This window comes from Helianthus annuus, chromosome 9 (genome assembly GCF_002127325.2).
Source record: "Helianthus annuus cultivar XRQ/B chromosome 9, HanXRQr2.0-SUNRISE, whole genome shotgun sequence".
In the NCBI taxonomy this organism is placed as follows: domain Eukaryota; kingdom Viridiplantae; phylum Streptophyta; class Magnoliopsida; order Asterales; family Asteraceae; genus Helianthus; species Helianthus annuus.
The window spans coordinates 174,168,789-174,196,281 of record NC_035441.2 but is presented as its reverse complement, the minus strand read 5'-3'; the positions used below and the strand labels follow the sequence as shown (position 1 = coordinate 174,196,281).

General features: G+C 38.0%; 1 long non-coding RNA gene across 2 annotated transcripts; it reads right to left on the bottom strand.

Moving 5' to 3' along the window:
• Positions 1-595: 595 nt before the first annotated feature.
• On the bottom strand, positions 596-27,291 carry LOC110908828. Of its 2 annotated transcripts, XR_004867864.1 has the most exons (3): positions 27,111-27,291; positions 1,539-1,642; positions 596-1,054 (listed from the first exon to the last, which is right to left on the bottom strand). It is a non-coding gene; the product is annotated as an uncharacterized LOC110908828 (long non-coding RNA). The 2 variants fall into 2 exon arrangements; XR_002574926.2 differs by lacking the exon at positions 1,539-1,642.
• Positions 27,292-27,493: the final 202 nt, after the last annotated feature.

The following is a 27,493-nucleotide window of genomic DNA, read 5'->3' as shown; positions in this document are numbered from 1 at the left end:
AAACATGCCCAAACCTCAGGGACGATTTTGGCAATTTACTCTCTTTTTTATACAAATTAACATTCTTATCCCTTGAATTTTAATAAATTTATCGAACGTCCCCCGAACACTAATAAAGTTATTTTTATCCTTTTTAAATCGTTTTACACCACAATTCCCGAACTTTAATAAAGTTACCGCTTTAAATTTTAAACAAATTTTCTGTTACGACGTCATATTTTTTTACATGTTTCATATTTTCATATATAGTTTAAAAAGAGTAAATTGCCAAAATCGTCCCTGAGGTTCGGGCATTTTTGCCAGTTTTATCCAAAACAACTTTTTTGTATCATATTGTTTTTCACTTTTGAGATTTTTTGCTATTTTCATCCAAATGTCTAATTTAAGTTATTTTTTCTGTCATATATTTGGATGAAAATGACAAAAAATCACAAACCTTAGGGATGATTTTGGCAAAAAAGTAAGACGTTTGGACGAAAATGACACAAAATTCTAAAAGCGAAGGGTAGTATGGTACAAAAAAATTTGTTTTTAATGAAACTGACAAACATAACCAAACCTCAGGAACGATTTTGCCAATTTACTCCAAATAATATTAACTAGAATTTTCCGACCCCCGCTTTGCGGGGGAAACTCAATTTCTTGACAAAAGTTTAGCCGACCCATCGACGTCCAAAGTCATGCGATCGTATTTTACAGTTTTCCGATATGTTAAAGGTGCCGAGAGCACATCAAAATCATTAACACTAAACCATCATTACAAAGTAAAGGAGCACAGAAAGTGGGGGTGTGTTGTCCTTGAGACGAAGCGGAGCAATCACCTATCATTGACTCTCAACATTCATGATACCATACGCAAACGACGACCATGTGTAGATTCACCACTTTAATAAGAACTAAACTTTTTTGAACGCTTGCCAAAGGCCCCTCTCGGATTCATATTGGTAACACAATGTTAGTAAGCAGGTAAACATAAACGAAAACCATAACATTACCAGGTGGAATGGGGAACAATTAAAAGGCTAACCGCAACCTAGGGCCTGCAATTTGGGACCTGCAAAGTAGAAGAATACACCTTTGTTAAACCAGAAATAGGAGAGTTTAGTGTGGGTGGTTAACATTAAACAATACATGTGCTCACAAAATAACAGCAAACATAATGCAAATTAATAAATCATATATTTGAATAACACTTTTTTTTTGTGTCTGTTATCATAAAACGATTTGCCCAACAAAAGCTATTTGAATAATAATTCTTATGTTATTGCCCCAGTTGTTTTTTCCATCGTTGGCTTGCCTCATACGAACCAAATTAAACTTCGACATGTGATAACTCTAGGAACCTAGCACACACAAAGTAGAAGAAAGCACACTCAATAGCAAAAAAAAAAAAAAAAAAAAAAAAAAAAAAGAGGAATTTTTGAGGAAATTATAATAAAGTTGATAAAAAAAAGAATCTGATGACAACATAGATAACTAACTCTAATACAATTATGTTGTATAAACTGATCAATCATGTAACTGCCCAAAAAAATTACCTTCAAACATTATACCATCATATTGTTTATGGCAACCAAAAACGCCATATCAAACGTTGGAACTGATGATATACTTTGTTTCGAGGAAGATTTTGCCAAGTTACCTTGAAAACATATGACAATCAGTATACTAAGTTCTTTATGAAATATACAAAATAAAATGGTATGGATTTAATCACATTTTCAATATTAACTTTTGCTAGCATGCTTGACCTTTAACCTGTATGACTCATTCAACACATCATTTCCACTTGATGTGAAATCCAAGTTGGTCCTTTACATAGAAATGGCCGAGAAAAATCTCTTTCTCAAACGGGTTAACCTTCCTTGCTTTAGCGACTCACATTTTTACATTTTAAATTACGTGACTCATAGGTCTTCCTAATGTTTTGTTCTGATAGAATCATCAAGCCATGTCACAAAGATATGCACTTAATAACATCTACTACTACATTTCCCATGACTATTTTGGTGTTTTTATCAAGAACTTTTCTATGGCTCTTTGACACTATAAGTACATGCTGGCCCTCAATCTTATCTTTCTCTAAATACCATTTCATTATTACAACGGTCTCATAGTTTTCTAGACACATGTTGTTGCCTATCCATGTCTCCACCTCTTTGGGATATTTTTCAATTTTCCTAACTACCTAATTGCATTCTAACTTGATGGACTACTGATACGAACTGGCTTGATAATATGGACTGTAATTAGAAGAAACAAATAGAACAGTCTATATTTGAGAGATAGATAAACTTTCTCATGGTTTACTTTCTAGAGGTAAACCAACTACCCCTGTTTATGCAAATCAATTTTCAAATAAAGCATAGAAAGAATTACAACTTTAAAGTCCTATATATATTGAATATAGTTAAATCTTGATACTTATAAAAGTAACTTTTCCTCAGGTGTATTCACAATTAACTGATTAAGCATGCTCTAAATAAAAAACTTATCGAAAAACTTCCACGATAATATAATCACTAACTCGGGGCTTATCAAACCTGATTCATGTGAACTAATTTATGTGCCCCCACGCAGCCACACTCGCCCTATAATACACATAGCTTTACAATCCTAAAGTCGTATTTATAAGGTGTGAAAAAACCCTGGTACCTCCTATCTGTTGCAAGGTCAATGTTAGATGAAAAGCAAGCACAATTATAGAATCTAAAATCAACCCAAGTGAGACCTAAAGTGCCAGTTCTTCTACAAAACTATGGAAATAGGATTGCAAAAACAGAAAGCGCCATACCTAGGGGTGTAAACGAGCCGGGCCTTGCCCGAGCTCGACTGGGCTCGAGCTCGGCTCGTCATGTTTTTATGAAGCTCGAGCTCGAGCTCGGCTCGATTTGAGCCTACTAATTTGAGCTCAAGCTCGGCTCGCGAGTAAAACCCAAAGCTCGAGCTCGGCTCGACTCGGCTCGAGCTATTTTAAGAACAACCTCAGACGAGGTAAAAACTTGACTCGAGCTTGCTTCAGTGTCGCTTAAATGAGCCAATGATCGGCTCGAGCTCGGCTCGCCAATGTTATTGTAGGATCGTGAAACGACCATAACGAGTCGACCAGAAGAGGTCTTAGACTGAATCAGAGGCGGAATTCATTGATTCAGTCTTTGTTTAGCTTGGATAACACTAGAATCACTATTAATTGTCTCTTGTATTGATCAGAATGCGATTACAGACACGGAGACACTTCGACAGAGCTTCGCCGTCGGAAACAAGAAGAATACAACTGATTTCGCTCGAGGAGTATTTATAGGCATGTGATTCCGCTTGAAACAGTTTCAAGCGGAATAACATGTTCAAGCGAAATCCCACTCAATCACTAATTCACTTGATTTCGCTTGAAATGACCATGTGTCATTTTCAAGTGGAATCACCTATAAATTCCATTTTCTCCTAATCTGAGACTCGAACGAAGATGAAGTCGACAGACAACTGCACCAACAGACTCCCCCTTGAATGTTGACGGAATCTTCAGTGAGAGTCTTCAACAAGACGACTCTTCAATCTTGATCGGTCTTCTTTCTTTCTCAGCATGTACAAGGATCATCTCTTTGGCTCTAACCTCGTTAGACTCCCCCTTTCATCATGCTGGGATCGCTGTCTGGAATTAGCTATCACCTTGAGATCAATCCCTGACTTTATCTCTGATTGAGCTCTCCACAGGTTCTGAATTGCATCCTGGCTTTCTGTAGCAACAGGATCAGAAACCTTTCTTTCACCTACACACATCTCAAACACTTATAAACAAATTTTCTCATTTAAAATCTTATCAAAATTTGAAACATTCTCAATTCTGATTCAAATTACTGAATCATCCAAACATTTCAAAATTTCCAACTCAAACACTCTTTTCCAAACCATTAGTTCGTCATGTTTATCCTTTGAATTTCGAAAATCAGCTCTTCATCATCAGTTGTCAAAAATCTTTTTGTATTTTTCTCAATATGTAAACTAAACAGAAATTTAAATGCAGAAATGAAATATGTACAAACATTATTTTTGTGAGATTGTGAAAAAGGATCATATCAGTTTTTGACCAATCACTAGCACCGTTAAGCTTTAAACATTTTCAGTTCTAAACAATTCACATAGATTGACGATATTGTTGTCCACTTAAACTCAATCTAAAAACTTTCGAAATGCTTACCGATACGTTAAGGTATATTAATTATGCACTAAGTTCTTATGGACCCCACAATCTCAGCATATCCCCTCATCATGCAATACACTGACTCAAATAATGCCTTTAAACTTTGATCAACTGTGATTTGTGCGAAAACAACGCAGAATGTTTAAACATTAACAATCAGGTCGATACTTCCATATACACAGAGAAAGTCCAATGTTTAAACAAAATAACGAAATTAAAAACAAGTTGAAATTGTTTAGGCTTTAACCACCAGTTCGATACTCACATATACGCAGAGGTGATCCAAAGCTTAAACGAAACACCAAATAAAATAAAGCAGAACATTTAGGCACTAACATCCAGGTCGATACTCACGTATACGCAGAGGATGTCCAATGCTTAAACAAAATAAGGAAATAAAACAAGTTTAAATCTTTGCAAAAGAAATACACAATCACAGTATCATTTTCAGCAAAGTTGTGAAAGCTCATAAACTTAACCAGTTTTTATGCTTTTGGCATTCAGCGATTACTGAACAGTCACACAATTAAGAAGGACAAAAACTAAGTACTATGCTTTCAATCATGTTTCCCACTAGAACTAGGCTTTTTCATTTATGTTTGTATCGTTATCGCAAATCTATTAGTCTAGCTGAGCCTATCGTCACATCTTTAGTGAGATCGTTTATCACTTTTGGCATTACATTTCTTTAGCATGCTGTGATAGTCCACTGATTTACTATCATTTCCTCTTGTATCAACAAAACTCATTTTTAAATTTTTCAATGTTTTTGACTTTTTCAAATTTTCTAATTTTTTAAAATTTTTACTCCCCCTAAAATCAAAATATGTTTCAATTTTGATTTTCTGGGAAAATTTGAAACAACCTGTACAAACTTGACAACTTGATGAAAATAGCTTTAATTCTCCATCCACATGGCGTAAACAATCAGAACTCCCCCTCACAACAAACTATTCTCCCATTATGATTTCAAAACACTTAAGTTTGTTTTAATCAAAATGGTTTTTCCGGAAAAATTAGTCTGTTTACCAACCACTTGTAGGTTCGGGGTTACTTCACCACTTTGTTCTTCTCAATCACATGAAAGATTTATCATTTCCGATTTTAAACCTCAACACCACTTGTAGAAAATCAAGTACAATTTAATGTCCTTGATTAACCACTTGTCGATCGAAATATCACCGAAGTGAAATTGTCAAGAAATGTGCCGATACATGTTCCACGCTTACCAACCTAGGAACTCCGGCAAGTCAGGTTTTTTTCATTTGAACAGATTCACCCAAGCCTAACGGTCCTTGGGTGATTTTGAATTCTTGTTCAACAATGGTGGAAAATTTGCATCATCCATTGTTAGACCAGAATTCTCATTTTTTACCTCAACACATGGCTCTTCTGGCTTTACCACACCAGATTCATCGCCTGAACATGGCTCCTTCTCATTTGTTTCCGGGGAAACAAACTCATTGCCAGGAAATGAAAACTTCACTTTCTTTGTTTTGTTAATCTTTTGTTTAACAACTTTATCTTTCTTTAAAATCCCTTTTTCTTCTGTCCTCAGATTTGTATCTGATGAATCCGTTTTGCAAGACTTGTCATTCTTTGGAAAGCAAGACGATTTATCAGAACTACTGTTTGGTTTTCCTGATGTACCTGAGGACAAAATCCTTTCCAGATACTCTCTCGCCTTCTTCCTCTTCTTCCTCAGTCTGTCTTTCTGCCCTTGTGAAAGCTTAACTTTCTTTTCTTGAATTTTCTGTTCTTGAACTTTTGGTTCTTGAACTTTCTGTTCTTTGGGCTTGACACTGACTGGTTTCTTTGCCATTTTTTGAGATTCAGCCCTCGATCTTCCTTTTGATCTCATTGGGCGATCTCTGGCAATGTGACCTTTAATATGGCATTCAAAGCATCTTCTCGTCTCATAACTCCAACTCTGGCAGTTAACAGCAATGTGTCCTTAAACACCACAAGTGTAACACACTCTGTTATCATACCATTCACCACTTTCACACCAAATACTTAGATCATAGCATTGTTTGGCTCTGTGGTAATCATCACTCCTCCTGAAAACTGGATTTGGCTTTGAAGCACTGTGGTCAAACCTGCACCACTCATTACCAACTATTTTTGAGTTTTCATTTTTCAATTGTTGTGATTTTTTACTGCGATTGGATGATTGATCTGATGAGCTTTTATTTTCTTTTTGAACATTTTTCAAATTTTTCTCTTTTTGTTTTTGATTTGCATTCTTTTCCAAAGGTTTCTGCTTTGAACATTCACCTTTTTCTATAGAATGCAAATTAGTTTTCTGAAACTTCTCTTTTAATTTCAAAAATAATTTCTTTTTCTCAATTTTTTCACTTTCATCATCAGATTTCACATCGCAATCTTCAATTTTGACTTTGTCAAAATTTGTGACATTGTCACTTATTGGAATGGAATTGATCGGTTTTGGACAAGGATGATTCAAAATCTCTGATGAGGTCACAAAACCTTTCAATTTCTTTTCAAACTCATTAATTTTAGTTCTTGAATTCTCAGCTTCATTTTCAAGCTGAGATATTCTTCCAAGATGAGACTTGATTGTCTTTTCATTTTCAATCTTAATGTTTTCAAGAACAGACTTTTCATTTTTCAAAACTTTTATCTGTTCTTGAAATTTTGTCTCATTTGCTTTCAAATTTTTGTTTTCAAGCTTTATCCAGAAATCTTCATTTTCTGAAGATTTCGTTTTGCTTTCAAAATGTTTTTTTTTTAAACCTTGTTTTCTAATGTCAAACTGTTCAAACCACTTAACAGTTTAACATTTTCAGATTTCAACTGTTCACAATTTCCTCGCATTTCATAAAAAATTATGGGATTGTTATTGGTTTCTTGCATTCAAACACCAAAGAAACAAATGGCTATATAGCCGATACAAAGAAAAGGAAACCAACTAAAAAAAGAAATCAAATAATCTAAAGAAAAATGATATAGGACAGGAGGAAAATCGGGAGAAGATTAAGGAGAACCAAATCTTTCACTCCCCCTCAAGTTGGAGCGTGAAGATCGCGAATGCCCAACTTGTCCAGTAGGTTCTTCAGAGCTTGAGTTCCGAGGGCCTTGGTGAGGAGATCAGCAATCTGTTTCTTTGACTCAACATGGATCGGAACAATTTCATTGGACTCCACGCGTTCCCGGACAAAATAACAGTCCATCTCCACATGCTTTGTTCGTTCATGAAACACGAGATTCTTTGCAATATGTTTGGCAGCCAGATTATCACAATAGAGGGGGGTGGCAAGGGTCTGGCACACTCCCAATTCAGCGAGAAGCCAACGGACCCAAAGGATTTCGCTCACCGTGTTAGCCATGGCTCTGTATTCTGTCTCTGCAGAGGATCGAGACACAACAGTTTGTTTCTTAGTCTTCCAAGAGATGGGCGCACCCCCCAAAGAAAGGAGATAACCGGTTCTAGACCGTCGGGTCATGGGGCAGCCCAACCAGTCGGCATCACAAAAACCCGATAAGACCTATCCCCCGCCTTTAGGTAGTAGAATACCCTGACCAGGAGTGGTTTTAAGATATCGAAGCACACGATGAGCCGCTTCCATGTGCTCCTCTTGCGGGCCCGAGACAAATTGGCTAAGCACATTAACTGAGTAGGCTAGATCCGGGCAAGTCACTTGGAGATAAAGAAGACAACCAACAAGACGTCTATATACGCTCGCGTCAACCCTTTCACTTTCTTCGCATCTTCCCAATTTTAGATTTTGTTCCATGGGGAAGGGGCTAGGACGACAAACAAGGAGACCACTATCGTCAAGGATGTCCAACGCGTACTTTCGTTGGCTCAGAACGATTCCTTCATTCGTCCGCGCTACCTCGATGCCTAAAAAATACTTTAGTGGGCCCAAGTCTTTAATGCTAAATTTTGCATGCAAATATGCCTTTGTTTCTTCAATTTTGACAGTATCATTTCCGGCAATTATTACGTCGTCGACATAGATCAAGATAGCGACGAATCCATTTTTGGTTTTGTGGGTAAACAAAGAGTGGTCAGCTTTTGATTGACAATATTAACTTCCAGGAGAGCCTTGGTAAATTTTTGATACCAGTTTCTAGAAGCCTGCTTGAGGCCATACAACGACTTTTCCAACCGGCAAACTCTCATCTCGTTTTCTTTGGCAAAACCTTGTGGTATCTTCATGTACACCTCCTCCTTTAACTCGCCATGAAGGAAAGCGTTATTCACATCGAGTTGGTGAATAGACCAGTCTCGTTTCACAGCAATGGAGAGGAGGGTTCTCACGGTAACAAGCTTGGCGACCGGGGCGAACTTTTCATGGTAGTCTACACCCTCCATCTGAGTGAAACCTTTCGCAACTAAGCGGGCCTTGAATCTTTCCACTTCTCCACTCAGTTGAAACTTTATTTTATATACCCACTTTGAGTCGATTGCCCGTTTCCCGTGAGGAAGCTCCTCGAGGGTCCAGGTCTTATTGGCCTCGAGGGCGTTTATCTCCTTTTGCATGGCGTCTCTCCATCTCTTATCCTGCATGGCTTCACGAAAATTTTTCGGCTCATTGGTTTCACTAATGGCCGCTAAATAAGCGCGATGAGTTTCAGTAAAATTTTCATAAGAGACATAGTTGGCAAGAGGGTGTACCGTCGAGGACGATTGATCGGCCGTAGGGCGATTATGGTCTACCGATGGTGGCAATTTTACTTCATACCCTTCAAGCCGTTTGGAAGGAATTCTGGTTCGTTTGGTGGGAACGGGTTCCTCATTGAATGTTTCACTTTGAATCGGAGGATCGGCGACGTTTAGAGCCGCGTTATCCACCTGATGGTAATCATTTTCTTCGGCCATATGAACATCACCATCCATATTTGCATTGTTGGGCTCACAGTGGGTTTCTTGATCAATATCACTTGGCCCAATGGGAAAATGGTCCATATTGCTTTGGTTGATTGGGCCTATGGTCGGCCCAGACTCCTCCCTTTGATTGTTGGAATCGGAACTGTGTTCCATAACAGAAGGTTCTTGATTTACAAAATTAGTTTCTTGATCTTTTAAGAAGTCTTCATATGGAGGGACCTCGAATGTAGATTGGTTTTCGACTCGAGGTTTTACTCATTCGAAAGGAAAACGGTTCTCGACAAATGTCACATCACGAGAGTTAATGATTTTTCCCTGTTCAATGTCGTATATCTTGTAACCCTTCGTTCCCGTGGGGTAACCGATAAAAACTCTAGGCCTCCCCCTGAATGCAAACTTGTCTCCCCCCCGTTTCGGTGATCCAATAGTACACAAGGCACCCAAGAACCCTTAATCGATCATAGTTCGGTTTCTCGTTGAACACGATCTCATAAGGAGTTCGATCGTTTATTGCCTTGGATGGGAGCCGGTTGATCAGAAAAGTGGCACCTTGAATACACTCTCCCCAAAACTTCTTAGGTAAACTTGCTTGGAACATGAGGGCACGAGCCGTTTCAAGAAGGTGGCGATGCTTTCTTTCTACCACTCCGTTTTTGTGGCGGAGTATGAGGACAACTCGTCTCTAACAAGATGCCTTCGTCGAAGTAAAACTTCATCATTTTGTTGGAGGTGAATTCACCTCCATTGTCACACCGGACCCTCTTTATTAGCTTCCCAAACTGTGTCTTCATGAACCTTTGAAAATCAATTAAGCACTCACTAGCGTCACTTTTGTGCTTGATAAGATAGGTCCAAACGCCTCGACTATAGTCGTCAACAATAGTTAGAAAGTAATTAGTGTGAGTCGTAGATTGCTTTCTGTATTTGCCCCAAATATCACAGTGTATGAGATCAAAACATGCAACGGTTTTTATTGAACTTTTCGGGAAAGGTAAACGAGTTTGTTTTGCTTTGCAACAAGCATCACAAAAATTGTCTTTAACACGAAAAGAAATATTTTCAAGAAAGCCGATTCTACACAATTTATTATAAGATGCATGACCCAATCTCTTATGCCACACTTCAGCATCCGTCTTGGACATCATAGCCTTTCTTTCTTCTTCGACCACCATGCCCATACGGTAGAGACCATTCACGCACCTACCCACGCTAATCAACTTCCTCGGGTGTAAGCCCTGCATAAAGCAAAAGTTTGGAAGGAAACAAACAGAACAATTTAGATCCTTTGCCAATCGGCTGACGGAGAGTAAGTTGCAATTAAAATTCGGGATATAAAGAACTCCTTTAATTTTTATATTTTCCGTTAATGAGCATTCTCCTTTGCCCTTAACGGAGACGTTTTGGCCATTTGGAATCATCACAGGGGTCTCGTTCTTTCCATCAATGATGTTGTTTAGCATGCGAGGATCATAAAGAATGTGATCGGTGGATCCCGAATCAACAATCCAATAATTGGTTTCGAGGAGTTTACATGTAATGTTGGCCTTAGGGGTCTGTTCACCTGAGTTATTGGCCCCCTTTGAGTCCCCGAAGTGTTTGAGGAGACTCTCATATTGTTCCTCGCTGAGTCCACCGATTCCGGATTGTGACACCTGATGGGTTGGTAAAATTCCATAGCTTAATGGTTTTAATTTCGGTTAATTACACGAAGTTACTTTCTAGAATACACTACTTTGATATGGTTTGTGTTTTGCAGGCATTGACGGGTTTAAGGTGCATTTTGGAGATTTACTGAAGCTTTGGGCGGATGCTAGAGAGAGCATAATTGAAGAAAATGTAAAAAGAGGCAAAACTGAGCTGAACTCTGCGCCAGAAACAGTTCAAACTTCATTTTGGCTTATCCTGAGCTAGAAAATGAGTTTCGGGGCTTATAATATATGCATTTGGGGTAGCTCGACGAGACGAATCAAAATATAATGTTTTGAAAGGCCAGAAATTGACGCATTATCTTCTGCACACCGGCTGATTGGTAAAAACGGGATTTTTTAGAGAAAAAGTCAATTTTGAAAAAAGGGGGAGTTACACTTGGACTTGAGTTTGAAACCACCTCCTTGGAACCATTCTTGAGAATCCAATTCATCCCTAATCATTCTAACATCACCACTAACACCATCTTCATCCTAACCCTAATCAAAATCACCATCTCCATCATTCCACCATCACCATAATCTTCATCCACCATTCAAACCCTAACCTCCACCACTCTTGAAGACTCAAGGTCATGGCTCCGTGTTCGTGTTCGTTGGCCGGTGATCGCGTCCACCCAACCATGAGCGGCTAGTCTCTTCGGTTTCACCCCGGTGTAGGTAGTTGTATTTTCTAGGGTTTATGCATTTGTTCTTTGATTCGACTTTGTGACAACTTGTATTGATTTTTGAAACCTTTGACAATAGTTTACATTTGTTTCGTATTCGTAAATTGTCGAACGATGTTAAAAGTTATGACTTTACGAAATGGTTATGTGTAGTTATGCATTGTCTTGGTTAGGTTTTACTTGTGTTGATTACAAAGTGCATTCTTGTCCGTTCTTTGAAACGTTGATAGTTATTGGCACCTAAGTCACGGTACACTAAATCCGCTAATCGTATACAATTGAGTTGAATCTAAAAACTTGTAGAAACCCTAGGTCTTGCAATTATCAAACCGGGTGTGATCCGTATTCTAATTTCATGTTTCAACTTTTTAGTTTAGGTTACAATTTTAGTTAATATTCAATTGATTTTGATAACATCAATTTGTCGGTTCATTCGATTTATTTTAAAAAACCAAACAAATAAATAAATAATAGCAATCTTCATAATCATCTTGTATATTATTTGTAAATAGTCTAGCTAATCGAACGGGTTGTGCAATACTGACCACCTGCTCTTCGTGGATTCGATACCCGACTTACCCTAGCTACCTAGGTTTAATTGGGTTTTTGACTGATCGGGACGACACGGTCACGTCAAAATGGCGCCGTTGCCGGGGAGCTAGTGCGCTTAGTATTTCATTGCTTGTTCGATTTTAGTTTAGTTTTTTTTTTCTTGTATTTTTTTTTGTGATTTTACTTTGGGTGGTCGAGCTTGTTTGTGCAGGTACATGTTTTGCAGGTACCATCTTTCAATATGAATTGGGTAGATGATGATCCGTGTGAGTGTTGTGGAAGCGGAGAGCACTATTTAGAGGATTGCTCTGTTTTTTACGAAAAAGTTCAAGCTAACAAGGAACGGGAAGACTTCCTCAGCGGATTGTTTGATTATAGGAGGGCGGATCATAAAGATTTCAATGGTCCATCCTCACATTATCCATACACTAGACCACCTCTACCACCAGAGCAAGAAAGCAAATGTCCTTGTTGTGGAAAAATTCATATACATGAAGATTGTCCAGTGTTTTGGAAAGATCCGGTGTTTTGGAAAGGAAAAATAAAGTCTGGTTACAAGCCACCACCACATTATCAAGAATACTACTATAAACCCGAATTGCCACATTTCTCAAGTTACCGGGAGGAGGAGTATGATGATTATTATAATGAATACCCTCAACCGGCATTCGAGGAACCTCTAGAGTCAGTGCATTCCAAGCTTGATTTTCTCATAAACATGGTGAAAGAATATCATGAAGATGTCAAAGAATTGAAGAAAGCGAATGAAGTGAGAGATAAAGCCCATGAAGCATTGGTGGTGCAAGTGGGTCAATTAGCGGAGGAATTAGCCCAAATTAAACGCGAGCGGGAGGTTTTGGCCAATGGTACAATAGTAGATGGTGATGTGGTGGAAGAGGTTATCGATCTTCCCGAGCAAGAAAATGGATGTTTGAACCAAGCGGAAGACATCATACCGCGAGACGAGTCGGATCCGAAAGATGCCCACGTTCATATCCATCCTTCTCCCATACTTATCACTCCAACCAACAAAGTTGGGGATGCGGGTTCGGGTACAAGGATTCGAAGGGTAGTCTTGCAAGACATTGGACATTTCATCAAGAAACCACCCCAAAGTAGTTTGCTACGCATGCCGCGTAAAATAAAAAGAGAATGGATCCGGCATGCCAACTACCGAGCGTATGTTGGAAACTCGGTAGGCAAATGTGCATTTCGACCACCATGAGAGGTAAATCAGGTATGATTGTTGTAGAGTTTGTATTATTATTTGTTTTATTTTTTTTCTTAGTTAAATGAACGTTGTGGGTGTGTTCCCTATATAACCCTCACGAGACCTACTCGTCCTCCCGAGCTATCGGTAGGTTTAAAAGGGCTTGTTTCATACGCTAAATGCAACCGTGATTCCTACGAAAGTGAGTTAGGCTTGTTATTGTTATAAATTATTTTCCACATAAATCAAAGTAAAATAAAGTATGACTTGGTAATAATTTCATAAAAGTGGTAGAACTAGGTAACTAACAAATTTTGATGGTTGTGAGAAGCATGCTTCTACACAAGGGTTAAAATTTGTAGGTACATTATGTTCATGAGACAACCGCTTTCTTGAAGAGATGAAGAGCACATGAGCCACTAGCGAGAAAATCAGGTGCATACGTTTCTTTTTACCTTTGATTTTTTTTAGTTAGCAAATAAGTGGATTGTAAATTGTATTTTATTTTCCGGGGTGAAATTTTGTGGAGGTTAGCCTTGCACGTCCCTTGTGCGTTTTAAAAACTCTAGTTCTCACACATTGAGGACAATGTTTGCCTCAAGTGTGGGGATGGGGGAGTTAGTAAAAGTTTTCGATTTTTGACCCGTTCATTTAAACACTACACATTGAGGACAATGTTTACCTCAAGTGTGGGGACGGGGGGAAAAATTTCAAAAATTTTTCAAAAATGTCTTTGTTTGAAGCAATCTAAAAAGCACAAGTAACTAAGTCAACGAGGGACGGCACAACCCATTTGGTCTATTGTCATGGTCAAGTTCAAATAATTAGCATGACGGGTATTTAGCGGGTGGTTATTTGGGAATAATCCGCCTAAGAAACTAGCATTTGATGCATGTCACATACCATACCCTTGATACATGTGAGGTTTTGAGCCACTTTTACATCATAGAATTACATACTATTGTTTCTTTGTTTGAGTGGACCTATGTAGCACGGATACGAGTACGGGACTGGGGTACGGGGACGATACGGGTACCGGGAACGGCAAAACTCAAAAATACAAGATACGGGTACGGCAAAAAAAATAATATTAAAAAATAAAAATATATTAAACTTAATATTTAGCTACAAATAAGCTTTATTTATTATTTAATATATATCTTATATATACATCTTTATGCACTAATTTATAAAAGTCAAGGGTTAATTTTGATAAATCTATAAATGGTGGATGAAATCGTAACTTAGTTAAAAGAAAAGGTGTAAACAAGGAAAACAAAGAGTTAATTTTAACCTACGTATAACCCTAAACTAAATCAGCCGTCCTCTTTCTCTCTTCCCTGTTCGCTCATCTAAAGCTCTAAAGCTAAAAATCAGCCGACAGATCTTTCATTCTACGATTCAGCAGGGAATGTAAGGTTCGATCAGCAACTTCGATTAGCCATCATTTCTTCTCTATTACGATTGAATTGTTTTTTCGGAATGCCATTATGGTCGTCGGAAACGCGATCCCAAGCGAAACCGGATCGTTTTCGTACCGCGAATTGGATCGGACGAACCAAAACGTCCCCGATACTCTGTTTTGGAAGTACCCAATATCGGGTACGGTTTTGTAGAAGTCCCCAATATCCGGGTACGTTTGGGAAACGTCCCCGAGCCGTCCCCTACGCGTTTCCGTCCCCGAGCCGTCCCCGAGACGGGTACTTGATGTAAGATGCCGTCCCAGTGCTTCATAGGAGTGGACCATTAGTCATGTATTGTAGAACTTGCAACTCTTGATACGTTTGAGACCATAGACCGAATACAAGCACGAGAATGATTAAGGCATTAGGTAAACCTTTTCCTTTAAACCAATTATTTATCCTTACCCAAACAAATCCACTAGTCGCCCACTTTGAGCCTAAACCTTTCGTTTGACAACCCGTTTAGCCCATAACCGTTAAACCTTTTCTTTTAAACCCGTGTGATGAAAATTCGATTGTAGGATTATTTGTTTGTATAGTTGTGGTTTATATTTGCCAAAAAAAAAAACAGAAAAATTGTGAAAAAGAAGAAAAAAAAATTGTTAAGAAAAGCATAAAAATATGAAGTTAGTAGTTGTTGAATTAAAGGCTAAAGTTGTTGCCTTTTAGTTGATGTTTATAGTTTAATTTTGTTTAGAATAGTTTCTTTGTAATAAAAATCGAGTTTTCATCACCTTAGCCACTTTAAAACATCCTATTTCCTACCCTTTGCCTAGCCCCATTACAACCCTTCAAAGACCTTTTGACTTGTGCTTAGTATTCGTGTTCGGTGGTGGAGAATGATTGAGTTGCAAGCCTATGCGGGTACGTGTTCTAATCGGTTTTGAGCGATTACTTTTTAAAAGTGCTAATACATCATGAAAATTAGCCAACTTATAAACCGAGGGGAGTGAACATTGTGAGGGACATGCATGAAACATGAGTTTCACGGGCGGGTTAATCTTGGATAACCACTTTTACATGATTAATCATTTATTGCTAAATATGTGAAAATTGTAAAAAAAGTTTGAACCGGGTATGACTTTAGACCTTAACTTACGTCTCAAGAATGGGAAGTGTGTTTCTTGTTCGACCCACGTGAAAGTGAAAAACAGATTTGCTTGAGGGCAAGCAAAAGACAAGTGTGGGGATGTGATGGGTTGGTAAAATTCCATAGCTTAATGGTTTTAATTTCGGTTAATTACACGAAGTTACTTTCTAGAATACACTACTTTGATATGGTTTGTGTTTTGCAGGCATTGACGGGTTTAAGGTGCATTTTGGAGATTTACTGAAGCTTTGGGCGGATGCTAGAGAGAGCATAATTGAAGAAAATGTAAAAAGAGGCAAAACTGAGCTGAACTCTGCGCCAGAAACAGTTCAAACTTCATTTTGGCTTATCCTGAGCTAGAAAATGAGTTTCGGGGCTTATAATATATGCATTTGGGGTAGCTCGACGAGACGAATCAAAATATAATGTTTTGAAAGGCCAGAAATTGACGCATTATCTTCTGCACACCGGCTGATTGGTAAAAACGGGATTTTTTAGAGAAAAAGTCAATTTTGAAAAAAGGGGGAGTTACACTTGGACTTGAGTTTGAAACCACCTCCTTGGAACCATTCTTGAGAATCCAATTCATCCCTAATCATTCTAACATCACCACTAACACCATCTTCATCCTAACCCTAATCAAAATCACCATCTCCATCATTCCACCATCACCATAATCTTCATCCACCATTCAAACCCTAACCTCCACCACTCTTGAAGACTCAAGGTCATGGCTCCGTGTTCGTGTTCGTTGGCCGGTGATCGCGTCCACCCAACCATGAGCGGCTAGTCTCTTCGGTTTCACCCCGGTGTAGGTAGTTGTATTTTCTAGGGTTTATGCATTTGTTCTTTGATTCGACTTTGTGACAACTTGTATTGATTTTTGAAACCTTTGACAATAGTTTACATTTGTTTCGTATTCGTAAATTGTCGAACGATGTTAAAAGTTATGACTTTACGAAATGGTTATGTGTAGTTATGCATTGTCTTGGTTAGGTTTTACTTGTGTTGATTACAAAGTGCATTCTTGTCCGTTCTTTGAAACGTTGATAGTTATTGGCACCTAAGTCACGGTACACTAAATCCGCTAATCGTATACAATTGAGTTGAATCTAAAAACTTGTAGAAACCCTAGGTCTTGCAATTATCAAACCGGGTGTGATCCGTATTCTAATTTCATGTTTCAACTTTTTAGTTTAGGTTACAATTTTAGTTAATATTCAATTGATTTTGATAACATCAATTTGTCGGTTCATTCGATTTATTTTAAAAAACCAAACAAATAAATAAATAATAGCAATCTTCATAATCATCTTGTATATTATTTGTAAATAGTCTAGCTAATCGAACGGGTTGTGCAATACTGACCACCTGCTCTTCGTGGATTCGATACCCGACTTACCCTAGCTACCTAGGTTTAATTGGGTTTTTAACTGATCGGGACGACACGGTCACGTCAACACCTGTGTCACCGCGACCATCAAACAAATACCAAGCCGATTAAATATTGTATTTCATACTTGGGATCTTGTATAAATATGTGTATCTTTTGCACATATCAATTTTTGTTCAAATTCAAACTCTACATCGCCTTCTGGAGAATTATACGCAAACTGGTGCGTAAACGCACTCAGTTTAAATGCGACAAATACTCCGGAACATCAACATATACTTAACATACCTTAAATAACCTTCACATAACTTAGAAATAAGTTTTGAAGGCTTTGGTATGGCAAAAACAAGTTAATTCGCTTACAGGGACTAAACTTGACAAACTGCGAAAGTATGCCAAATTGAACTGTAACGAACATTCCGGAGCATGTCCGTAAGTTAAACATACCATAAATATCCTTTACAAAGCTTAGAAATAGGCTTTGAGGTGTTCCGTGTACTAAAATAAACTTTTGGGTCATTCAAGGGCTAAAAGTGTCAAAAGGTGCACAAGTTTGCACTTTCGCGCATAACTTACGTTCTGAATACATCCGGACATCCAAAAATTTATGTAAGCATCCTTATATTATGCCTTAGTGTTTGGCATTTGAAAAATCCATTCGTCGCGCAATTTGGATCGTCTTTCGCGCTTATGCGCATTCCGTCGTAATTAACCGAACATCGCGACCGTACGGCCAAACGAACCGGCATCCGAGATATTTTTGAGCACATTTTAAGTTCCCTATACTTTAACTTCATTTTAGAGCTTTGAAATGGGGTTAACGGGGCTTAAACGTGTCAAAAATGCATCAAATACCAAGTTTTGGGGCTGCAGGGACCAAAACTGTAAATCTGCCAAACTAAGGGCTTACGGACCGTAAGCCATAACCCATACGGTCCGTAAGGTGTCCCCAGTACAGCAGATTCAGTTTTAAATGCAGTTGCCTCTTCATGTAGCGAAAGGCCAAGCTGGCCCTTGTCTCTTCAGGCCAATTAGGGGCAAATCTGATGTACCATAGATGTTGCAACAAGTGTATGGACAAGATCAAAGCACGTTAATCGATAAACGATCCTAACGGTTATGCTTTTCCTATAAATACCCCCCCCCCTTTTGGTGTAAAACCCACAAGAATCTGATCTAAAACTCTAAGTTGGAGCCATTGCTTCATACCTGAGTTCCTTGGATCGAGATTAGCATTCGGGGATCCTTTGTAAGTGTTCTTTCGTTGTTTTATCGCTTTTCGAGTCCGAAAGTCGAACTATGTTTGACTTTCTGCATTGACCAGTTTATGGTCGATGCGAAGTTCGTTGGAACTTCATAACGTGAGCGTGATCACGATGGTTATAGTCCGTAGTGACTATACCTACTGATTACCACGTTATCTAGGCTCAGTGACGAGTCGTAGTTTCGGCCAAAATGCGCATTCTTGCGTATTTTGTAACCAAACTACTCGTGAGCATCAAAGCCGTTTGTTTTGATGCCAAACCTGTTTTCTAAACTTAGTTAAGCATGTTCTAACATGCTTAGCTCGTCACTTTTAATTTAGTGCATATATAGGGTCGTAAGGTAAGCGATCTAAACCATCGCTTATACTTTCGAACCCGACCCATTTGGTCGATCATTAGGATCCGACCAAACACCTTAGGTGACCATAGCTATAACCTTCCGAGGTTATACCTTGTGGTCACGATGTTAGGCGTTCCAAACGCGTTCTACGCGAACGACGCGTTAAGGTAGCATAAGCTACCTAAACGGGTCGTAATGGGTCGCAAACACTTAGGTTAGGTTTCATTTTAGTATGTAGGCTTTGTTAAACCATATTTCACGAGTCTCCATACTCGTTTGGTTTACGAACCCGCATACTATCCGATCCTTCCAATTTTGGTCCGGTATATTAATATAGCTACCTATTAGGTGCCGTTTGATATTCCGTAATCTCTAGCATTATCTGGTTATTATACAAGGAATTCAAAGCAATCTCAGGTGAGTACATTGAACCCCTCTTTTACTGTTTTCCAAACTGTTTTGGGGTGAAACACATGTGCCTACTTGTTACTTTCATGCTTTCCGGTTTTCACATCATATACTTGCTATGTTCGATAGTACATATATAGTACATGATTTCATTGTGTTTATGCTATGTATGCCCATTGTGTGCGTACTTAGTACATTGCTTTACATTACATGCTATGTATGCCCATTGTGTGCGTACTTAGTACATTGCCTTACATTACATGCTATGTATGCCCATTGTGTGCGTACTTAGTACATTGCCTTACATTACATGCTATGTATGCCCAATGTGTGCGTACTTAGTACATTGCTTTACATTACATGCTATGTATGCCCATTGTGTGCGTAGTTAGTACATTGCTTTACATTACATGCTATGTATGCCCATTGTGTGCTTACTTAGTACATTGCTTTACATTACATGCTATGTATGCCAATTGTGTGCGTACTTAGTACATTGTTCTACATTGCATTTCTGTTGCATATGCTCATCCAGCATATGAACACATTATGCTACATTTTGAACCGTTGTGACCATTTGACTATGTGAACCGTCTAAACCCGTTTGATTATATGAACCGTTTGTAACCATTGAACCGTGTAAACCAGTTGTATCTGTTGACATGATTTACATTTGACAATAGACATTTGACTATACATAAACATTTCCACAATTGTTAAACATTTCATCTTGATGGTTTGGTTTGAGTAAGTGATTAAGTAACGAGGAGTGTGTAATATGATACAAGCATGGTGGATACGCCGCTGGTACTTCCTATATATAAGTGTTTGTATGGTATTACATATCGTAGCGTTATTTGAATCATTTCAATTTGAGACATATGACATTTTATACAAATAACACACTTTTCACGAGACATTGTTTTACAAACTACTTATCTTATACAAACTCATTTTACATGGTTATCCGTTTAACCATACAGTGTTCTCTTATTTATACATATCATCTGATCTTATCGTTTTTCAAATGATTTACAAGACAAAGCAAATTACAAGGTTCATGACTAAACATTTTCTCAAACATAAGTCATGAATTCCGTTTTCACAAAACCAATGTATCTTACAGGCATTTTTATGCTGACGTACCTATTTTCACATGTGTTTTCAGGAGATGATGCATAGGACTTATCAAGATTACTTAGGCGGACCTGTGCCTTAGTGACTTAAAACGAGACAAGAACTAGTTAATTTATGTTATGTACTCTTTGGTTCTTGTTTAAACGATGTAAACTTTCATGTTTGATTATAAAACGAAACTTCAATTGCCATGGATTTGAAACAATTGATTCTGTTACAACACTCCCCGACGTTTCCGCCACGTTTTGTATGTTCTACGTGGTCGGGGTGTGACACGGGTTGCTTGGCTTCAACACAGCTAGCCTTTGGGTTTCCCTTCTCTCGCTTAGCCTTTCCCGGCCACCACTCGGGATACCCAACGAGCTCAAAACAGCCCCCTTTGTCATGACCCGTTTTCCCACAATGAGTACAAGTTTCTTTGGAATTGGCAGACTTGTTTCGCTGCTGTTGCTGCTTCGTATCACGTCCATAGTTCGAAAGAAAGGGAGCACTTTCTCTAGGCGGTTTCATTCCCGCAGCCACTGATCTCTGTTGTTCATCTTCCGATACGAGCCGATATGCTTCTCTTAGTGTTGGTGGTGGTTTCATGGCTAGTAATTGAGTCCTAATGGTTGAGTAATCTGCATCAAGGCCCATTAGAAACTCGTATAAATTTTCTTTTTCTTTGTGTTCCACCATCTTTTTCCCCATCTCACAAGTGCACTGGTTACAGGAACATGTTGGTGCCGGCAACACGGTGTTTATTTCATCCCAGATACCTCGCAACTTGGTATAATAAATGGAGATCGAGGCCCCTTCTTGTCGCGTCAACGTGAGAGTTTGTTTGAGTTCATAGGCTCTGGGGGCGTTTTCCTTTTCGAACCTTTCCTTCAAATCGTTCTAGATTTCTTCGGCGGTTTTAGCATACTTTACACTTGCTCTAATGTCTTTCTCCATGGCCGTGATTAACCAGCCTTTGATCGTGGCATCGCATCTCATCCAGGCCGCATACATCTCGTCCGTCACTTTCGGTTTTGGAATGCTTCCATCAACGAACCCCATCTTGTTTTTTGCGAATAGAAAATTGGCCATCTCCTGCGACCAATCGCTATAATTAACGTCGGATAGGAATTCATTAGTTTGCATCTGCCGTGGTGAATTGGAAGGATGAACGTAATAGGGTGAGGATGGGTCGATATTGGTTTTTGGTGCCGCGGCACTTTCATCTTTGACGTCGGTCATGTTGGAGACGATTTGGTGAGAGTTTGGATCAGAGAACCCGCTCTGATACCATAATAAATTATGGAATTGTTATTGGTTTCTTGCATTCAAACACCAAAGAAACAGATGGCTAAATAGCCGATACAAAGAAAAGGAAACCAACTAAAAAAAGAAACCAAATAATCTAAAGAAAAATGATATAGGACAGGAGGAAAACCGGGACAAGATTAAGGAGAACCAAATCTTTCATTTCAAGAATCTGTTTATCATTAGATTTCTTCTCATCATTCAACTTTTTGATCTCCAATGCCAAACTTTCCGCATTTTTCAAGAGTTTGTCATTGTCAGCTTTAAAGTTGTCACATTTAGAGCACACTAATTCAGAATTCGAAGATCCAAGCTTCACAGATTCTTCATTCTTTGCAATTTCCTTTATCTCAGTCTTGTATGTTCCTGCACAAAAGAGTTTAACGAAATCAAAAGGATTCATACTTTCATCGATATAATATTTCCTTTTAATATCATATTTCAAAATACTCTTTGTTGCAAGACACACACGAATTCTTTTATCTATTTCAGCAATTACATCCAATTCCATTTTTTGTAAATTCTTTTCCATTTCATTCATCAATTCCTTCTTTTTCCTATATTCCTTACGAAACTCTGCATTAACCTCATTGAAGAACTGTTTTGGATAAAGTTCTGGAAACAGATCCTTCTTTTTTAGTTCAACCAAGAATTCATCTCATTTAGCAGGTAATGCATCTGCCAATTTCGATATATGTTCATCATTTGATATTCTAATATCTTTTTTCTCAAATTGTCTATTAAAATTTCAAACCGTTTTTCCAGCTCATCCAACGTTTCATCCTTTTGACACATGAAATGTTCAAAACTTTTAATCCAAATATCCACATCTACATTTCTATAACTACTATCCACAGTTCTCATATACCAACAATTTAAACTTTCAAGATAATCATTTTCTTTTTCGTCAAACATCTTTGCCATATTTCCAAAACAAAACCGACAAATTTCACACAAATAATCACTTTCAAACGAAATTATCAACACACCAGCTTCAAGCGAAATATCAACTTCAAGCGAAATACACTTATGGAGCGGAATCACACGTTGAAGTGGAATAACCCTTTCAAGCGAAATAACAGATTTCGCTTGGAACGTTTCAAGCGAAATACCTAGTTGAAGCGGAATCAGGCAACTTGAAGCGAAATCACTGATTTTGCTTGAATTTTCAAGCGGAATAACAACTTGAAGTGGAATCAAGTGTAATTTCAAGCGAGATAATGTTTTCAAGCGGAATCAGAGAATATTTCAAGCGGAATACTGACTTACAAGCGGAATCTCTTAATTTTCAAGCGGAATCAAGTATCTCGTTCAAGAGGAATCAGATTTTCAGTCCATTTTTAGCAGTTTTAGGTCAAATTTTAATCTGATTCTCTCTAGGGTTTGTTAAAACACTGTTTTATACAATATATCAAAAACTCGGTCTATTTTAACCCTGAAAACTTGATTAATTGTGAAAAGAAAGTGTAGAAATCAGAATTTTCCAGCGAAAACAAGCTAAACAGTAAGAGCTCTTCCTCCTGAGCTCTGATACCACATGTAGGATCGTGAAACGACCATAACGAGTCGATCAGAAGAGGTCTTAGACTGAATCAGAGGCGAAATTCATTGATTCAGTCTTTGTTTAGCTTGGATAACACTAGAATCACTATTAATTGCCTCTTGTATTGATCAGAATGCGATTACAGACACGGAGACACTTCGACAGAGCTTCGCCGTCGGAAACAAGAAGAATACAACTAATTTCGCTCGAGGAGTATTTATAGGCATGTGATTCCGCTTGAAACAGTTTCAAGCGGAATAACATGTTCAAGCGAAATCCCACTCAATCACTAATTCACTTGATTTCGCTTGAAATGACCATGTGTAATTTTCAAGCGGAATCACCTATAAATTCCATTTTCTCCTAATCTGAGACTCGAACGAAGATGAAGTCGACAGAAAACTGCACCAACAGTTATCATCATTATTATTATATTATATAAAAAACAAATAAATTTTTGTTTGGGCTCGTTTTGTCACACCCTGACTTTTGCGGAAGCGTGGGTTTATTTGGTGTGACTTCTTAATACCATAGCAACAATCACAACAATGCTATATGATGAAAATACGTGATGTTCATCCATTAGAATAGTTTAAAGAAAATCATAACATATTTGTCTTAAAAACATCAACCACAAAATGCATTACAAATCATTACTTGTTTAAAACGAGTTCGTGTGACTCAACGAAGACTACCAACAAAACAAGGATAAGAGACATGCAACTCGTCCAGGAAGGAGTTGCACTTCCCAAACCCTACAACTCTGGATGACATCCTTATTTAATACGCGGCTTGTCTAACATGCATCGCTCGCCAGATCCAACTAATTCCCTGAAATACATGTAGTTTAAAAAGTCAACAAAAAGTTGAGCGAGTTCATGTGTAAGTGAGTATGTATAAACCTTTGTAATGTGTCTGTATGTATGAAAATCCCTGGTATGTAGCAATAAGGAAAAAGAAATCATCATTGGGTTGCAAAGCCAATGATATGTGTGAAGTGATGCAGGAAGACTCAAACCTAGCGGATTTGTGCGTCGGACACTTAGTCACCTCATGGTCCACTCAGCGGACTCAGGAGTGGGGCTCGCTACACTCGAATAGATCTATCACTAATGTCCCTCGGTCCTACAATGAGGATTAATGGCCTTAAGTGTCATGCCCACCACTCACTTGCTCTAAGCGTCTAAACCCTCCTTAAGCTAACCATACCATTTATAAAAGCGTCTGTAAAAGTGTAACATGTATTTCACCCTCGAAGTATAAAACTGAAAACAGTTAAAAAGAAAAGGGGGACATGAACTCACAGTATTGCGTCTTCGGTACTTGTAACCCAAATCTCCTCAGCAAACACGACTACCTACAATGGTCTAATGTCTATTAGACGAACGGGTCGTGCCTTGTCTCAGTATTTATATTTTTGAGTTACGTTTCTTATATTATTACGAGTGATAATTTATTTGTCAAAATAATTAATATTTCAACTTAATCATATGTCGTGTTGGAATATTTGTTCATTCCATATTCTAGTATCAATACTTCTAAAGTATCTTATATACGCGTTTCCTTCCCAAGGATGGGATGACGGAAATATATTTTTAAGTCCCTTTTAGAGAATATATATATTTAACCATATTCATGTATGAAACCAACCTCCGATACTTTGTATTTTGTGATAAATATTATGACGAGTTTTATCTTTGAAAACAAAATCTAAAGTATACTAGTAAACACCCGTCTCAAAAATATTTATTAAGTGTTAGGATTTTCGGAAAATTTCGTCATAGTCTCCTTTGTAAATAGGGGTGTCCATGCTTCATAGCATATCATTTTCTTTTACGTATATCCCGTAGTTCATTTTCAATAATCAAACCGACATATAGACATTCAAAGCATTACTTACTTTATTTCAGCTTCATCACCCAAAACTGGACTGTTTTCGAGGATTTTTATAAAATAGTTAACCTTTTCCAAAAATTCCCAAATTTTTAAAGAATGACTCATACGATCCAAATTTTATTGTGTAAAAATATCAGGGTCCAGTTCTTTACCAATATTTTATAGAAATTTATTTACCCGACTGCAATCAGATTTGTTACTTTCTTATTGCAGTTTACGGAATAATTCACTAAAAATTAACCGTAAGTCCGATTGACGAAATTTCAGTTGGAGGATCATCTTGACAATGGTGACCATTTACTGTAAAAATTCCATGAGTTGATTCTACTCAGGTTTCAAGTTATGACTCCGAATACAACACACTTTTTCTACAGTAAAAACACAGCTTAAGCTGCTGTCCAAAAACAGTCTTTTAAAAATAGTAAACGACCTCAAAAAATTACGATTTCAGTGCCATTTGTTCGGTTATTCCAAAATGCATATTTTAGGCTTCAGAAAATCAGTTTTTCGATTTAAAACGGTCCAGTTACAGCCTGTTGAAGTTGGCTGAAAATGTAAATCAGCATGTTTCTTGTTCATATTTCTTGTTTAAACTTTTAGTGTTCTTGTAAATTTCATCATATTACCTATCTTAACCATGAAACAAGATGAACAAGAGTTTAAGCAAGGAACTTACTACTAGCTTAAAGCTAGGGATGATTCTAGTGGAGAAGATGATGAAAAAGTAAGAACAAAGTCCCTTTTGAAGTTCCACAAATTGTAAGTCTCTAGCATCCATCTTCTACACTTGAAGGAAGCTTGTAAATGGAAGATGGTGGTGTGAAAGTGGTGGTGATGGTGGTGGTTATAGTGTGGCCGAAAAAGAGAGAGAGAGAGTGAGGGTGGAGTGTGATCTTTGAAGTGATGATATTCTTCTACTTGTAATGATGTCAAATTTCTTGGCACTTGTAGCAATCAAAGGAGGTCCAATCACATTAAAAAGGAATATTTAGTTGGGATTTAGTGATGATTATGGGTGGGTCCCATATGTGGGCCGAAAATTTGTGAGGGGGGGGGGTTAAGTGTAAGTTTCTATTATAAGTAGGTGAATAATTAGGAGGTTAAGGGTATTTTCTAGAATAGCGGGTGTATGTCATGTTTCTATAGTGTGTGGGGATTTTTGTGACCATGATTACTTAAGAATAATAAAATAATGTTTCTGACAAAATTTTGGTGTCTCGGGTAATGTCTGGTTGTTCGGTTACGTATCGTTCCGTTAAAGCGTTTAATTGTACCGCATAGTGTCTTTTATGCATCTTTTTGTAACGAATTTTAATTCCAACACTTAGGAAAGCGTTCAGGACCATTTAGTAAATTTTCTGAATAATGCGAGTGTGTTAAAAGCTGAATTGTTGTTGAAAATGCAGATTCTGTACTAAAAATGAGTTTTAGGCACTTTCCGGCACTCAAACTATCACCTAGTGACACAGTCTTATGGTCCTCACTTCCCTACACTCCATACTGGTGTAGTACTCTATCCCTGGCTCATACTGGCCTCAATGTAGTGTATGTCTATGTGCTGGCATTGTCAGCATGTGTCTGAGTTATCCGCTCACTGTGCTAACTGTGCTTTGTGCATCAGGTTTGTCACTAAGAGTCTGTATGAAATAAATGGAGTGACTGTATGTAAAGTGATGCACATGTATGTTTGTAACATAAATCAGTAAGCAGTTTAAAGTGTCAGTTGTGATCAAGCACAATCATTAAGCACATAATCAAAATTAATTAATTTGTACAGTACCTGTAATTGTGAGGGTTGTCACACGTTTAGGCTCGCGAACCTAAACGAGCTTTGTATTTTAGGCTCGAGCTCGGGCTCGATAACTAAACGAGCTCTATTTCAGGCTCAAGCTCGTTAAAACTCGGCTAGTTCGAGCTTCTAACCGAGCCGATAACGAGTAGCTCTCGAGCCTTTGGGCTTGTTTACACCCCTAGCCATACCTCAAATTGTAAATATTCATCCAAAACTAATTAAAATTCAAGCCCTAATTGCAAAAGTAAAGCCGGAGATTTACCATAAACTAACTGAAATCCGAGCCCAAATAGCTAAAACATACCTGTTGGAGCCCTAATTTCAAACAAAAGCATCAAGCGTGATCATTGGAATCAAAATTGAAGGGAGGGACGACGACGTGTGGACGTAGCGGTCGTAGACAGAGAGAAGAGGGAGGAAGCGGAGGACGTCGTGGGATGCGGTGGAACTAGATTACGTGGGTTATCCTTTTGTAAACGACGTTTCTTCACAACGTTAGTACTGTAGCTAAGAAGCTACGTGAATTGTTATATGTAGATAATGGTGCACATTGTTTATTTTTATCTACGTTTCGACATTCATTTACGTAACGTTATTTTTCAACTAGCCAAAGTTTTAGACGTTTTTATAGTGTTTAATTTTTTAAACCATCTTGCACCCATGTACAAATATACCATTGTTAAGTGT